Below are 16456 nucleotides of genomic sequence, written 5' to 3'. Positions count from 1 at the left end.
TCAGCTTGTTTTTGTACAGTCTGACAAATGCACAGGCACAGGCCCTGTGATCTCATCAGACCTGATTAAATAAGACACTAGCAAAAAAAGGTTTCATTTTATCCTCTTTGAATTTGGTAAAGGATCATGCCTTTTGAGTGGCTGTGATGTGATGTTGACCAGAGTGAAGGGCATAAATCTGCCTGTGAAATAAGGCCATGTTGCTAAGGCTCAGGGAAATTTTTAAGCTCCATTAAACAGAGAGACTGCAGCCCTGTCTGAGGGCAGGATTTTAGGTATCAGGCAGTGGTGTCAATAGTAGCAAGCATCAATAATAGTATTGCTCATACTTAAGGTTTGGGATTTTGAACATTCTGATTTGGGCCAGTACATTCTTTCAATGACCTAGTAACCCCCTAGCAACGACCCAGAGCACACTAGAAATCATTTCGCAACACATTAAAGATATATTACTCCGAACACATATTGTGGTAGTGGATCAGCTATCATATAGCTGAACTAGCTTTTTTGGTATAGTTACAGTAAGACAATAATTTTCTGTGAGACATCATTAGTATATTCTTATTTGAACAGGCTCAGGCAAACAGGAGGTTCTTGTGGAATTAAGGAGACTCTGGATGGTGCGCAATTGCACAAAGTGACAGAAAGATGACCTAACCTTATATCACATCAGGGAAACACATCTCATTACTCAATAATTAAAAAGTTACGATCTGCGTTACTGAACTGTTTGTACATATTAATATTTAACATAATTAAAATTATACTGCATGTACTGTAAATGTATTATCTGTCCATGAGCCATAGTTGAGTAAAAGCAAAACTCAAACTGTTGAACTGTTTTTAGCTGAATTGGGACTGGATTGCAAAGGAGCTCATTGTATAACTCTAATGATGAGATTCATAAATTGAAAAAACACTGTGAATAATTAACACACATTCATGAATACTGAAATGGCTCTGTGTTTATTTCTTTGCTCACAGGTGGTGATATTCAGTGCCAGTGAAGGTTGCCCTTGGATACATGCAGAAACAAAAAGACAAATTCTCTGCCAGCTAGCCTGCTGTACATCACAATGGGACACTTTTATGGTGCATATCCCTTTTATCTATTAATCTATTAATGGGACCTGGAGTGTGGAGAGTTCTCTCTCCTTGACAATGGTCCAGCATGCCTCAGTTGGCAGTGATGGTGTAAACTTGACAGGTCAAAAAAAATAAATGGAATGGATTATGAAGTTCTTCAGGTGGTGTTAGTTTTGTTAAGGATTCAGGATTGTTTAGAAGAGCATGATCAAGAGAAATTATTTCCCCTACCCAGAAAACCTCTGAACGGGCTGTTCCAAGAATCAAATCCGAGCCTCTGAGAGGGCACTTGAAGGATACCTTTGTGCTGTCTACATTCAACACCACAATTAACTATGCACTAGGGAGGCCAGATATTCCGTTTTTCTCGGGACAGTCCCGTATTTAAGCACTTTTTCTAGTGTCCCGACTTATTCTGAAAAAAATCGTGTTTTGTCCCGTATTTCCCCTCTCTGAAAATTTCTCTAATGTCTATGTGACTTTCTCAGTCATGTGAGTATTCTAATCAAAGGTAGCCAAGGATATGGCTTGTAAAACCAATAAAATCACACCGTGTTATTTTAAGTACATGATTGGATTCAACTATCTAATCACAATCCCCTATCAACAGACGTCCAGTTAGTGAACTGATTGAAGATTCAGTTTGAAAGAGCACACAGATGAAATTGCAGCTGGAAAAATGTCAAGGAAGTGTGCATGTACATTTAATGAGGATCTTCAAAAAGAGTTTATATTTCTAAAAAAGGAGTCACAGACAGAGCCTAGTAAAGTGAGGTGTGAAATTTGTGCCCATGGAGGCTGCACTGACATCGCGCAGCATGTTCATACAAAAACACATGTGGATGTCGCTAAAAGTAAGTGTGCCACACCAAGTGTTAGCAATTTTTTGTGAAGCAAAGTTCCAAATCTGACAAGGTGCATGCAAATGAAGGACTTTTTGCTTATCATTCTGTTGTGCATGGCCATAGTTTTCGGTCAGCTGACTGCACTGTGAAATTGATCAAGAAATTGTATGATCCGAAATTTTCTTCTGCCCGCACCAAATCTGAAGCTGTCATATGCATCATACTCACTTTTGTGCAGCTGGAATATCAGACATTACTGCAGCATTGCAACACTTTCTCTTGGTCCAGCTCTTGAAAGAATACTACACATTTTCAATGGTCTGCGTGCATACTTTCTTTCTCAAGAAAAATGCCCAAAGTTTCTAAGGGTGTGTTCCCACTTGGCAAGTTTGGTTCGATTAAAACAAACTCTGGTGCGATTGCTCTGTTGGTGCAGTTCATTTGAACAAGTGTGAACACTGTCATCCGAACCTTGGTGCGCACCAAACAAGTGGACCGAGACCACCCGAATAGTGGGTCTCGGTCCGCTTCCAAACGAACTCTGGTGCGGTTCGATTGATATATGAACGCAGCATGGACCAAAGATGTCTAAACGGACCAATAATAGGAAGTAATTTGCCTAATACTGACCTCAAGCATACCTGGTTCTTCTCATCATAGGAGCTATGTTGCCCATTACAGTTCAGTACAGGCATCGGAAACTCCGTCAGCCGTCCTTGCAGCATATCTTCGTTTGTGTGTGCAGCGGAGGAATTCCTGGCGCTGTTTTGACTCCTCTACACATTTTATTAGCTCTTCGTTTGTTTTCAGCTGGTAAAAATACCACCATATGTACATATATAAATCTAACGAGCGCATTTCGCCCAGCAGCCAGCATTTTGTTGGATGTTCGGCAAGTTCCGTTGCAAAATATATGTCATTAAAGCTGTCCAATTGAGGTCACATGACACCATGCGAGAAGCAGACGTGTGAACGACTAGCTCTGTGCACTTTGCTATTTTTTAAATTATTTTCATGTTATAATCCAGTGAGATTCGATACACCCAGTTACATATTTGCTCTTTGAGGTAAACATGGCAAAGAAGTCAAAATCCTCAGACTCTGGAGACATTAAAAGACACTTACGTGTTCAAGCTGAGGCCTCTGATGGGCCTGAGAGCCGGGGACTCGATTTGGAAAGCACTTCGGGAGAAGAAATTCAGCGTCAACTGTCCAACATCTCGTTGATGCTGACGAAGGTTGTCGCTGATTTGGAGGATCTCGCTGTAATATGTCTATCGATTACGGTGATGGAAACAAAATACTCTGAGTTGGTCACAAGAGTGACAGAAGTTGAAAAACAAATCGATTATTTGGAATCATCGGAGAGGGAATTATCCGCTAATCCGCCCGCATCCAAAATAGCATTGCAACACATTTTGGAAAAATGTCTCGGTTACTGTTGTAACTTCCGTTCCCTGATGGAGGGAACGAGACGTTGTGTCAATGTAGTGACACTAGGGGTCGCCCTTGGGAGCCCCAAACACCTCAGATCTTTGAGAAAATGCCAATGAGAATTGGCGAGTGGAATTTGCATGCCACTCGCCCGGACATACGGGTATAAAAGGAGCTGGCTCGCAACCACTCATTCAGGTTTTGTGCTGAGGAGCCGAGACAGGGTCCGGCCATTTCAGTGGGTAGTACAGCGTTGTGGCAGGGGGGACACAAAGTCTCATTCCCTCCATCAGGGAACGGAGGTTACAACAGAAACTGAGAAGTTCCCCTTCTGTAACTCATTCGACGTTGTGTCGATGTAGTGACACTAGAGGTCCCTATATGAAATGCCACAACTAGCTGAACCGTGTTACGTGGATTTCCGGTGCAGGTGCAAGCAAGCTGCTGCATGCATAGTAGCAGGTGCACCGGTCTGCACGTAGCCTCCCCCAATGCCCCAAAAAATGTTGTATAGTTCCCCACATCCCTAGGGGGGGAAGAGATGTATCTAGTATGGGAGTGCCAGCCGTGGCCTTTTCTCTCTATGTTTTCTCTCCACAGAGTATTCAGTTATTCGGCTGGGGCCATTTTAACGCTCAATATATGTGCCGGGGAAGGTGTTCTTTTCCTATCCTATTCTTTCAGGGGGAAAAGACCCCGCGGAGACCACATCCTGCCCGGGGGGGAGGTAACATGTGGCAAGCACGTCATGTGGGCTCAGAGCCGCACATGGAAGAGGCACGGTGGTAAGTCCTGCCTGAAAGGGGAGGAGCTCTAAAAACACGGCGTTCGGAACAGAGAGGGCTCTATCGAAGGGAGATGCAGGTCTGCCGACAGGGAGACCGTATGCGGAAAATACATCACAGGGGGTTACTGGAGTAACCGGCACATGTGGAGCACCTACCTCAGTAAAGGCATATTAGCACACATACTGGTTCTGGCTGTGAATTCCTCCACTGAATTCGCAAGCCACAGGGCTAGGGAGGAAGGACATCCAGGGTTCACGGGTTCGTGAACTTGCATGGGAAAAGAAGCGCACATCTTCGCCTCTTTGGAGGGGAAAGGCGCTATACGCAAGCAATACACCTGACCAGCTGTCCGTATTCCTGAACTTACCTGTTCGTACCTGACAGAACACGGGACGAAACTGGCTCAACCCGGAGATTGTAAAATCTCACGAAGGTATTGGGTGTCACCCAGCCCGCTGCCCTGCAGATGTCTGCTAGAGAGGTGCCATGGGCCAGTGTCCACGAGGATGCCAGACTCCTTGTGGAGTGTGCTCGTATTCCAGAAGGGGCGGGCATGGCCTGGGCCTTGTATGCCATAGCGATGGCATCCACGATCCAGTTGGCAAGCCTCTGTTTGGAGACAGTATTCCCTTTATGCTGTCCACCAAAGCAGACAAAGAGCTGCTCAGAGTGTCTAAAGCTCTGCATGCGATTGAAGTAGATGTGCAAAGTACGCACCGGACACAGCAACAACAGGGCCATCTCAGGGGCACTTAGGAACCTTCCGGGTCCTCATGCCGGCCCGTGAGGCGGGGGGTGTCATCTTTCTGTGGGGGGCTCTACGCTGGGGCCGAGAACTGGGCTCGGGCTGAGGCGGAGCCGCCTGGGCTTTTGCCGCTGCAGGGGGACGCCCTCGGCGAGCAGACGGGATACGGGATCTTGAGCTGTGCCGGGACAAGATGTGTTGTATAGCCTCTGTCTGCTTCCTCACCACCGAGAACTGCTGGGCGAAGTCCTTGACGGTGTCACCGAATATGCCGATCTGGGAGATGGGGGCGTTGAGAAAGGGAACTTTGCCCGCGTCCCTCATCTCGACCAGATTCAGTCACAGGTGGCGTTCCTGGACCACGAGGTTGGACATCGCCTGACCGAGTGCTCGCGCAGTGGGCGAGGTCGGTCACCAAGCGCAGCTCCTGCATCACATCAGGATCAGGACTACACACGTGCAGTTCCTTTAGTGCCTTGGCCTGGTGTACTTGCAGGAGGGCCATGGCATTGGAAGGTTCCACTCCAACCCGACACACGCGGCGGCCCAGGCAAGCATGGCGGTCATCTCACCCTCAGCCTCAGACTGGGTGGGCTGACCCGAAGGTGGCAGCCCAGTCGAGTCCTTGGCATCTGACATCACCAGTACGCTCTCCGATGCAGCAATCAAGCACTCATCCTGCTCCGGAGCTCCGAAAGGGACACTTAGCTGGCCCTGGGGCGAGCTGATCTCCCCTCGGAACTCACCAGGGGCAAACAAGCGTGCTGGGGAATGGGAGGTCTGTGGGGATTTACCCGGCGGAGCAGTGCCCATTGATGCCCCCAAATCGCCTCCAGCACCAGCCGGGCCGGCCTCGTATCAGGAGGTAGAAGGCCCTCTGTGGGGGGCGGCAAGAGTGGCTTTCCCCCAGAAGAAGGAAAGCCGCGACCGCAACGTTGCCATGGTCATATTCTCGCAATGAGAACATGAACCATCCACGAACGCTGCCTCAGACACGTGAGGCAGCACCCGTGGCCATCGGAAGCGGAGAGATAGTGACCGCATCCAGGAATCACACAAAGACGGAAAGGCATCTTGAAAAAGACACATCTTTAAAAAGACGTTCACGTCAATGTGTTTGCTCTAATAGAGAAAATATACTCTTTGCAGAAATGTAAACTCTCTTAGTGCAGTCGAAGCGCCTAGGGGCATAATCTGCACAGATCTGGGCAGAAGGAGAGAAAAGCCGCTGGAATGCACTGTATATCCAACAGCAAACACTTCTTGGGAGGTGAATGGACCGGTAGTGGAAGATAGCTTGCTAACAACCGCTCGGCTCCGAAGAAAAAATCTGAATGAGTGGTTGAGAGCCAGCTCCTTTTATACCCGTATGTCCGGGGGAGTGGCATGCAAATTCCATTCGCCAATTTTCATTGGCCTTTTCTCAAAGATCTGAAGTGTTTGGGGCTCCCAAGGCGACCCCTAGTGTCACTACATCGACACAACGTCGATTGATTGACAGAAGGGGAACTGGAATATCTCGAAAATATGAACCGAAGGAATAACATACAAATTGTTGGAATTCCTGAGCATGAAGAGGGCAGGGATATGGTGAAATTCCTAGACGAGCTCTTCCCGAGTCTGCTCGACATAACAGGCCATAAACTGGAAATTGAGCGAGCTCACAGAGTCCCTGCTCGCAGATCTGCTGAGGGAGACAGGCCCCAATCAATTCTGGGCAAATTTTTGAGATCATCCTATAAAGATCTCATGTTGTGCCAGGCGAGGAGCAAAGGAAAGCTTTCTTGGAAGAATCACAATATTTTCTTGTTCCCGGACTTTGCAAATTCGACAAGAGAGAAAGCGATCGGTTCAAGGAATGTAAGAAACTCTTGCATCAATGGAAGATTGCTTTTGCACTGATGTTTCCGGCCAAACTGAGAATAGACACCAAAGGACAGCAGCAAAGTATTTTTATGCCCCAAAAAGGCACTGGCCTACATAGAAACTATGGGCGAGTAAAACCACTGGGCGTTTCTTATGTGAATGGACTGACTTGCTGTTCAGTGACTCGACTATCTAAGGAAGCTGGGCGCCAATTTTGTTTCTTTTTTGCGTTGGCTCCGCCTAGCGGTTGGAGTTTGTTTTGTGGCATGACTCCTTCAAGAAACTTTTGCATTGACGGAAGATCGCTTTTACACTGAAGTTCCTGGCCAGATTGAGAATGGTCACTATGGATGACCGCAAAACATCTACATGCTCACATAAAGGACGTCCTTTATAAAGTTGATGGACTGAGTAAGTCCTGAGTAAGAGCCTCAGAGTGAATTTGACTTGCTCAATACACACTTGATCATCCGAGGAACCGGGATGTCTATTTTGTATCTTTTCATGCTGGTTCCGCCTAGCGGCTGGAGTTTGTTTTGTGGAATTACACTGCTTCGGGACAGTGTTGTGGATGAATCTGTTCGTTTATTGTGCTTATGCCTCCTGTTGGCTGGAGTTTGTTTTTGTGGAATATTTTTAAGGGACATTAGAATGATTTCGTCATCTGCTGCACTCATAACAGCCAGCTCACTGAACAATTGTTTGTCTGTCTGAGGAAACTGAACGGCTTTATATCAGCTGGAATTTATTTTGTGGAGGAACACACCTTTGAGACACTTCAGTGAATGAATCTAGAATTTCCTGTTATGTAATTTTGCCTCACAAAATTTGTGCAGAAGCACCGGACTTGAGCAATCCGATGGCAAAGTTGTCGCGGGGGCTCTCGTATGTGTACATGGACCTTTTGAGTTTAGAGGGATTGACGTTGGTTGCCGATGTCATGCACGGGGTTAATGCGCATGTTTTTCTTTTTTCTGTTTTTTTTGTTCAGGGGGAAGTTCAGGGATTTATTGTTGTACTAATGGGGAATGTGGTCTGTTTAATCTTATTTTTGACACACAGTTTATTTTTTCTATTATATCAAAATGTCAAATGTTAATATGAATGGATTGTCTCTATCCACATGGAATGTGAATGGGCTGGGGCACCCCATAAAAAGAAGGAAGGTTATTTATTTTTTTAAATAATTAATTTTTTTTTATTAAGAAATATGATATAGTCTTTCTTCAAGAAACTCATCTCTCCCCGCAAGAAGCTGAAAAATTTGGGAAGATATGGGGTGGACTTGTTTTCTTTAGTGCTGGCTCAAGTAAGGGTAAGGGGGTCATTATAGTGATAAATAAGCATCTACAATTCAAATTTCTCAAACAGATTAAAGATAAATTAGGAAGAGTCATTATTGTTTTAGGAGAAATTCAGGGGCAAAGGTTGATTTTGGCTAATATTTACGCACCTAACACTGATGATCAGTGCTTTTTTATAGATCTTGAAGGGATGTTGCAAGCCGCTGGCACCCCTCATGATATAATATTGGGAGGAGACATTAATCTTTTGATGGACTCAGTCCTTGACTATAGTAAAGCAAAAGTGTGTAAGCCCCCTAGAGCAACGGTTACACTTCACAGGATGTGTAAAAATCTGGAGACTTTTGAACCCATCTGGTAGGGATTATAATTTTTTTTCATCAGTCCATAAGATTTATTCTAGAATAGATTTTTTTAAATATATATCTAAGTCCCTCATTTCATCTGTTGTTGATTGCTCAATTGGAAACATTTTAGTCTCAGATCACACCCTGGTGAGTTTAGAGGTGTTGCCACATACGGAGAAAAATAAATCATATAGTTGGCGCTTTAATTGCAAAATCCTTATTTCTAACAAATGTTAAAGACTGAAATCAATGTTTATATGGAGATCAACTGGTCATCAGTATCCTCTGTAGGCATGGCTTGGGAGGCACTAAAGGCGGTTCTTAGGGATCGGATTATACAGCATGCCTCATTCACCAAAAAATCCAAAGCACGAGAACTCGTGGAGTTGGAAGGGAATATTAAAAGTGCAGAGGCAGAGCTGAAGCGCAGAATGTCATCTGATGGCCTCAGAGAATTGACCCGACTGAAATATAGATATAATACTATTTTATCACGGAAGGTGGAGTTTTGGCTATTCAGGGCAAGACAGTCAGACTTTGAGTCAGGGGACAAAGCAGGGAAGCTTTTGGCTAGATATATATAAAAAGAGAGTCTTTTTCTACCATTCCCTCAGTGAAATCTGCTGATGGTGACATATTTACCTCGGCCATTGATATTAATAATGCCTTTAAAGAATTCTATCTTGATCTTTATAGTTCCACGTCTTCGTCTACTGATGAGGATATTAGAAACTTTGTGGAACTATTAGAACTTCCTAAACTGACGACTGAGCAAAAAAATTCTCTTGATTCTGAGATAACCTTGGAGGAGCTTGACGAGGTAATCAAGGCCTTGCCTACAGGCAAGTCTCTGGGGCCAGATGGTTTTGCTGCTGAATTTTTTAGATCTTATGCCACAGAATTGGCTCCACTTTTGTTAGAAGTTTATACAGAATCATTAAAGAATGGAAAGCTTCCTCCAACCATGACACAAGCCTGGATCATTCTGATTCTTAAAAAGGACAAAGATCCAAGTGAGTGTAAAAGTTACCATCCAATTTCCCTGATCCAGCTAGATGTAAAAATTTTGGCAAAAATTTTGGCTAACCGATTAAGTAAAGTTATGACATCTCTTATACATATAGATCAGGTGGGGTTTATTCGGGGCCGTAGCTCTTCTGATAACATTAGGCGTTTCATCAATATTATGTGGTCAGTGGTGAATCTGGTTGCTGCCATCTCACTTGACGCCGAAAAGGCGTTTGATATGGTAGAATGGGATTATCTTTTTAATATTTTGGAAATATATGGGTTCGGGAGTACATTTATTGGCTGGATTAAGTTACTTTATAGACACCCTGTAGCAGCGGTACAAACAAATGGATTAATTTCAGATTATTTTACTCTGAATAGGGGCACTCGGCAGGGTTGCCCTCTTTCCCCATTATTGTTCTGTCTTGACCTGGAACCATTAGCAGCTGCGATAAGAAAGGAGGATGATTTTCCAGGGGTAATTGCAGGAGGTATGGCGCATAAGCTTCTGGTTTATGCAGATGATATTTTATTATTTGTCTCTGACCCTACTAGATCTATGCCTTGCCTCCAGAGAATTATTAATTTATTTTCCAAATTCTCAGGATACAAAGTCAGTTGGGCTAAATCCGAAGCTTTGGCTCTGACAGCGTACTGCCCATTAATGGCTTTTCAGATGGGCTCCTTCCAGTGGCCCAAACAGGGCATCAAATATTTGGGTATTTTATTCCCAGCAAATTTGTCTGATTTAGTTAGTGTTAATTTTGACCCTGTAATAAAAAGATTTTCGAACGATGTGGACAGGTGGGCTTCATTACATTTATCGATGATTGGGAAGGTTAATGTTATTAAAATGAATTGTATTCCAAAATTAAATTACCTGCTACAGTCTCTCCCTGTAGATGTCCCTCTCTTATTTTAAGCAATTTGATAGCATAGCGAAGTCCTTCATTTGGAATGGAAAGCGTCCCAGGTTACATTTCAGTAAGTTGCATAGGCCGATTGACAAAGGTGGGCTAGGCCTACCCAAGATTTTGTTTTATTATTATGCATTCAGTCTCAGGCATTTGGCTCATTGGTCGCTTCCACCTGAGAGAGCCCCTCCCTGGTTTCGTACTGAACAAGAAGTCCTTGCCCCTACTTCGCCATTACAAAGCCTTTCTATCAAACTAACCGGGAAGCTAATTTGCACCCCATTATTTCGCATTTGCACTCAGTATGGACAAAAGTGTCCAGAGACATTTATCTGAATGCTGCCTCGAGCATCTGGCTGAACTCAAAATTATGTATATGTATTAATAAGTCCCCTTTCTGCTGGTCAGAGTGGACTTATTAAGTGTGTACTTAGGTAAGACCACTGGGATGTTCATTTGGGGTCGGGTGGGGTTCTTGATTGGGGAGGGGTAGTAGTGGGAGTTAATGTTGATTTATTGTATATATGATTTGTTTGTTTTGTTTGCTTTGAAAAAATCAATAAAAATGTTAATCACAAAAAAATTATTTTATAGAAATAATTTCAAACAATAAATATTGAAATGCTTTCTAAAAAAAAAAAAAAAAGAAGCTGTCCAGTCAGGTTGTGAACTTATCCTTATGCCTTTTGTTTTGTATCTTTAGGATCGGTGTTAAAAATGGCAGTGTGAACGCTAAGCGAACCAGGACTAAATGTATCATTTTCTTTTTTAGTCCGGACCAAGAGAACCAAACTACAAGTGTGAACACACCCTTAGAGACATTTTCAGTGATCCTTGCACAATACTTTGGATTGGCTTTGCACTCAAGCAAACAGCCACTTTTAACCATGCACTGAGCACACACTGAGAAAAATACAATTGCGAAAAGTACAAGGTCACAACAGTTACAGATGCGGATGCACCATCTACTTCGCATTGATCTGCGCCAAGGTAAGGATACATAAATTAAATTTTTTCTGGGAGGGGGCTGTCCTGTTTTCCGCAATCAGGAATCTGGTCACCCTACTAAGCACATATATATATATATATATATATATATATATATATATATATATATATATATATATATATATAAAATAAATAAATAAATAAAAAAATGACAGCAGGCAGAGCGCTAATTCACTTTTTAGCATGAGTCATATACAGGCTACATATTAATTTATTTAAACAGTAGCCTTTTGCGGTTTAATAATTACTGTGATTCTTCTTCTTCTGTTTATTGGCAGATTGCACTAATTAGTGCATTACTGTCACCTGCTGATAGCTTGGATCAGAAACTCAAATCTTCTCAACTCTACCCCCCTCCCTCCCTGACTATATCAGATCCAAAAGTTCAGCCAGCACTGCGTGTTCAGCTCCTCTGGCTTTACTCCCAGCTCCGCACAGTTCAGATAAGGAGGAAGAAGCACACCATTAAATTGTTAATTATATAAAACACACCTTTTAATCTTATATTCGTTTATACATTATATACTACTTATTAGACCCATATTTTCCAGGAACCTTAATATTGCATTAATTGTATTCTTTACTATTTCTGGATTTAATATATTCTTCAGTGTTAATCCTTGTTCTCCTATCCTCCTGATTTCCTCCAATAGCACTTCTCTTTCTTCTTCATAATTCCTACAGTGAATAATCACATGGTCTACTGTTTCATTCTGTCCACACCAGTCGCACATTCCTATTGGATGTTTGGATATTAACTGCAATTTTTTATTTAGACCTGTATGCCCCAGCCTTAGTCTGGATATTATATTGTCTTCCCTCCTATTTCTTCCCTTCCCAACTTTTGCTTGTATTGCATATAAATGTCTTCCTTTAATTTAATTATTCCAATACTGTTGCCATTTCTGTATCATCTTTTGTTTTATTATTGATTTGATTTCTGACCTACAATGTGATATTTCAAATTTTACCACCTCTTCTTCCATAGCTTGCTTTGCTAATCTATCCACTTCCTCATTTCCTTTAACTCCCACATGAACTGTAACTCTATTCCACTTTGTTGTAAGATGTATAAGTTTTGAAGAATGTGCAATATTAACTTTCTGAATGTTGTATATCAAGACTTGCTAATGTTGAGCATGTTGTATTTTTGAATCTTTTATCCATTGTACTGCTAACAGAATAGCCATCAATTCTCCTGTATATACTGATACCTGATCAGTTATTCTTTTCTTCTTTGAGATCTTTAATTCTGGAATAGTAACTGAAACTCCTACTTGTCCTCCATTTGGATTTTTTGAAGCATCTATGAATATATGAATATTATTTCCGTATTTTAGCCAAATATACTCCTTTACTCTTGTTACTTCCTGTTCATCTTTACCCTCTTTTTGTCTGGCCTCCAATAAGAAGCGGAAAAATCCACCAAGGAATTGGTGGCAGTATCACTCTTGGTACATACTTGTATGCATTTAGACCCATTTGATTTATCATCTCTTCAATTATCCACCCAAAACTATTATACTTATTCATCCCCCTTTCCCAAAATGTCTCTAATATCTTCAGCATTGGATGTGACGCATTCTGACTTTTAAGGTTTGTCCAGTACACTGCCATCAGTTGCTGCCTTCTAATATAAAGAGGCATTTCACCTACTACCTGTAGTGATGAAACTGGTGTTGATGCATATACTCCGCAGCAAGTTCTTAATGCCTGTGCTTGAATCCTGTCCAGTTTAACTAAATGTGATTTTGCTAAAATTACTGTGATTCACGTAGCTACTGGCTTTTCCGGATTGAGAATCTGCCGTCATTACTTCACCTTCTTCTTTTGGTTTGATTGGCATTACTTTAGCCATATTTCCCCCACTTGACTCTTTATAATTGTTTTGCCCTCAGCTTTACTCAGCGGAATGTTCATGTTTACTGTTTGCAATCTGAGTGATTGCTTGGCTAGTTTGTCAACAACCTCATTTCCTTCTACTCCTACATGAGCAGGAACCCAAGCAAAGCAAACCGTCAGACCCTTATTGTGTAGATTGTATATTAAATTATGAATTTCAAATAGTAGATCTTGTCTGTGCTGCTTGTGAGTGCTGCCGAACTATCAGATGCAATGAGAGCATTATTAATGTTGTTTTCTTATTTCTTAATTTATATTTTGAATAGACTTGAAAGGATTTTTGAACCCCACGATGTGGGTTTATGTTTTCTTTTTTTAATCGTTTAATGTAGTTTTGAGTGTGTCTATGGTTTAAGGAGGGTGTACCTGTATGCTGGGTTGGATATCTCACAGATCAATAGTGGTATTTTCCTTATTACATCACGTGTTGTTCTGAAAGTAAAAAGAAACAAATGAAACACGGAATGTAGGCTGTCATCCGCGCAGCCTGACCGAAGCAAAGCGGGCACGATTACTCATTGACCGAACGTGAAGCGCTGCCGGCTCGTGATGTGCGAATGGATTGCACGCGCTGCATGAGTCTGTTGGGTATACTGCAGTCTCCTCACATTTTAACTTTTTGTTTAGTCTCCCATTCAGCTCATGAAACATGTTATGTGATACTTCAGAATCTAGCCAAATGTAGTAGGTCATCACGGCATTTCTCGCCTACTGTTTTATGAATACTGAGAATTTGGACATCCTACTCCATTGGCATATGTTTTGGCATACTAAATAGGAGTATTTATATTCGGACACAGCCAGGCCTGGACTGGGACTAAAAAGTGGCCCTGGACTTTCTGGCCCAGGCCAGAGCAGCCCACCAAACCTGGCCCGCAACACAACACACCTGCTCTTTGATTTCATTTTCTGGCTAAATTTCAGATTTTTGTATTTAAATTAATTTTTTTTTTTTTTTAAAAGACATCTCTATTGACTGCTTGACATGACAACGGGCCCCACCAGTGCAAAAATTGTCATAACTTAAAACCATATAAAAGCACTGTAAATGTAAAAGTACAAGGGAAAGTATGTATTTTAGGTGCAGTGACAAGTCAGCATTTCTTCACATTTTTTAAAGTTCTTAATCAACTTTTTTCCAGAAGTGCAAATAAACTATTTTCTTAGTTAATATGAAGTTGTGGAAATAAGTACAATAATAATATATTATATATGTATATATAGCTATACAAGATCATAAAATGATGAAGAAAGTGTCACATAGCAGGATACTGATGACAATGTTTAAAATGTTATGTTAAATACCCACATAACTATGTGTAAATGTTTATCTAAATAAATCAATGAAAACAAAGTTGCCCAGAATATGTACATATAAATATAAACAAATATAAATATATGTAAAAATAAAAATAAACATACCTCTTAAAGATTTTTTGCAGATTAATTGCTCATATGTTCACTCTATGTGAATTTGTTGCATCTTTATATCTGCAGTGTTTTAATTCCTTCCCCAGATTATTCTTGAAAAAAAAAGAAAAGTTCTGTGCTTTGACAAGCGCTGTTTCTGCTATCCTTTAAACAAAGTAAGCCTCAAAGACTCAAATAGCCACAAAGTAATATTTTTCATGACTTATTTTCTGCATTTTTATCAGGTGTGAGCATTGTTCAGCAAGCCTCACTTCAGCTCCCAGAAATGCTTTGCGGTATTAATAAATTATGCAGATGACTATGTACTGCTCATAGCTTTACTGTTTGCCGATTTTATATATGCTGCTGTTATTGTATTTGTTGTAACTCGCAGTTATTTTTCATTTTGTGATTATTCAGAGCTCATCTTATACTTAATATGTTGTTTTTTGTTGTCACCATTATTGTTATTTTTATGTCAAATAATGTAGTCTTGAGTTACGGAATAAACATGCTCATAAGGAAACCACACCACTGTTTAAGCAGTTTTTAAATAAAAGCCAGTACATGATATCAAAATAAATCAAATAGATAGAGTCAATGTTGTTGTCAGGCTGGCCCGGCAGCTAAAACAAACAGAGCAATAGCCTTTTGGTAAGTTTACACTTTTCAGGGAAATCAACCTGCAAATTGGTTTCCTTACAGTTGTCTATGCATATTAAGCTGGGATAGAAGAAAGTATCTTAACTTTTAAAACAATACACAAATACATTTTTAAGTCTGACATGATAATTAATAAATTAAATGAAGATAAAAAAAATGTATCATCTAGCCTATAAATGTTTATAAATAAACATTTATAAATAAACATTTATAATATGAAATGTTATAAGAATTTTCAGTGCAATGTTAAAATAAATTCCATAACATGCATAAAATTAGGATATCTTACATTTATAACAATTTGTTTGGTTGGCTGAGGTTGACCTCTGAATCAAAGCTTGAGCACACCATATTTTGTGTCCAGATGTGATATTATGAGCATGTTATATTGGGACACCTTTATCGTCATAACAAAATCCTTCACATGCTTTCCTCTAATCTTGCACTATCCTGCAAGTGCTGATTCAGTAGTTTCCATTTATGGCACCATTGATTCACACTACAGAGGATGTGTCACATGCAGGGGCGCGTTTACGATTTTTGAGGCCCCAAGCAACCGACCAGCCTGGGGCCCCAATTTCTAAATGTTTGCTTAAAATATTACATAAAATTGATTTTAAATTATAATTTTAAATTCATCCTATCAGCCATTGTAGCCAAGTATATACAAAATGTAGAATGAAATAAAAATCTAGTTAAAGATAATTAATACATGTTTTACAGTTTTTCCACAATATGGTGATAAAAAAGCAATACATATATTTTTACAACTTTATTTTTATTTTTTTTTTATGAACAGGGTGTGCAAAACTTACTACTTCACTCACTAACATTTTGGAATTCAGTTGTCATTTGTTATTATAACCCAACAATTATTTATTGTTGTCCAGTTTGTCATTATAAGATGATATAGTATTATTTTTTATAAATTTGAGGATTTGTTGTATACAACAGTAATATATTTATGTATTATTTACTTTTTTCAGCTGGAGGCTGCAGTGTATTGTTCAACATATTGCAAAAGGCTGTATTTTATGTAAGCATTGTAGGCAATATGCGTAGCTGTATTGTAACAGTAAACATAAAAGGCACTGCAGTCCATCAGCTCACTAGAGCAGAAGGGGGGAAAACAT

General features: G+C 40.8%; 1 long non-coding RNA gene across 1 annotated transcript; it reads left to right on the top strand.

The window, feature by feature from the left end:
• Positions 1 to 1017: 1017 nt before the first annotated feature.
• LOC127450621 (uncharacterized) lies at positions 1018 to 15175 on the top strand. The gene is made up of 3 exons (XR_007899010.1): positions 1018 to 1092; positions 11044 to 11330; positions 11627 to 15175. It is a non-coding gene; the product is annotated as an uncharacterized LOC127450621 (long non-coding RNA).
• Positions 15176 to 16456: the final 1281 nt, after the last annotated feature.

The sequence above is a fragment of the Myxocyprinus asiaticus genome, chromosome 13, assembly GCF_019703515.2.
Source record: "Myxocyprinus asiaticus isolate MX2 ecotype Aquarium Trade chromosome 13, UBuf_Myxa_2, whole genome shotgun sequence".
Classification (NCBI taxonomy): domain Eukaryota; kingdom Metazoa; phylum Chordata; class Actinopteri; order Cypriniformes; family Catostomidae; genus Myxocyprinus; species Myxocyprinus asiaticus.
This window is presented reverse-complemented; position numbering and strand designations above follow the sequence as displayed.